Here is a 1320-nt window from a genome sequence, read left to right on the forward strand (position 1 = left end):
GTTGACGATTTTTTTATTTGGGATGGAGACAAACTTTTGATTTTTTTTTTCCGTGGTCATTTGTTTATATTATGGAATTTCACATTTAAATTATTAAATAATATTTTTCGCTTCTTTCAATAATTTTAAATGAACCAAAATTATTTACAATTACAGCATAACCAAAAAAATTTAAAAAGTCAGACCCATGCTAAACAACTTGCATGTTCAACCCACGACAAGTTGTCATTCAACCCAATTAATCACGTGGTTTGATTCAACGAACATTTCTTCTTCACTCAAGTTGGGATGCTTTCTTCTTCTCCTCCGTTGTTTCTTCTCCATTAATTCTCCAACAAACCAAGATCGAATAGACAGAGATATGTTGGAATTATGTAAGTAACAAATTAAATGTTAATTATATATTTAGAGTGTTTAATGGGTATATTGTGTGGTCTTGATTATGGATTCATGATTTTCCATATAGAAGTATGGTCTTGCTTGGTAGAAACCAACTCATTGGTTCTAGGGAATTATGGGAACCTAAGATCAACTTATAAATATAGAGTCATTCCAGTTCGAGTTGCATAGTTGAGAAAGACCACGAACCATGTCTCCTAACAGATTAAGAGATCTAAGTTACAGGTAATTTAACTCCACATAGATTTTAGTTTTTCCTTCATATTAGATCCTATACCTTGATTATTTTGTAGGATTATTTTCCTTTTGAATAATTTGTAGATTGCTTTTGTTTTTAATAATCTACGGTGTCAACAACATGCTATTAGAATTATTTGGATTAGAAAGTTTGCTAAAGAAATGGGCCTTTAAAGTTTAGTTTCCTGATGAAGGCCCATTCTCCAACTCGGTCCAAAAGAAAAATTAAACGAGTGAAGAGTAATGTGCCACGTTTCTTTTCTTCTTGATGTAGTAAAAAGACTATGAAATCTGTAACAAGATTACAGAGGTGACATAATGGTTCTATCACTTCTCTCCCATTTTTTCCTCGGTTTTGCTGAAACCCACTTCGTCCTCCTCATTCTTCTTTTGTAAACTTAGTTTTCTGATGGATTTCTTAACTCAAATCCATGGTAAATTGAGCATGCAAAGCAAGAAATGAGTAGAGTAGAAGAAGAAGAACAAAAACATGTAAGTGATTCGGTTTTCACCTACATCCACTGTTGAAGCTCATCAGAGAGTTAGCTTTTATTCTCAAGCAAAAGATAAGTTCCTTTTTCCCTCTTTTTACAGCTATATCAAAACGTATATCACTCATTTACATATATGGCTAATCATTTAAAGAAGAGTATTTACAAGAAGGTCATTCTGTTTAAAACTAAC

Source organism: Benincasa hispida, chromosome 9 (assembly GCF_027475165.1).
Source record: "Benincasa hispida cultivar pf3 chromosome 9, pf3_genome.v1.1, whole genome shotgun sequence".
NCBI classification, from domain to species: domain Eukaryota; kingdom Viridiplantae; phylum Streptophyta; class Magnoliopsida; order Cucurbitales; family Cucurbitaceae; genus Benincasa; species Benincasa hispida.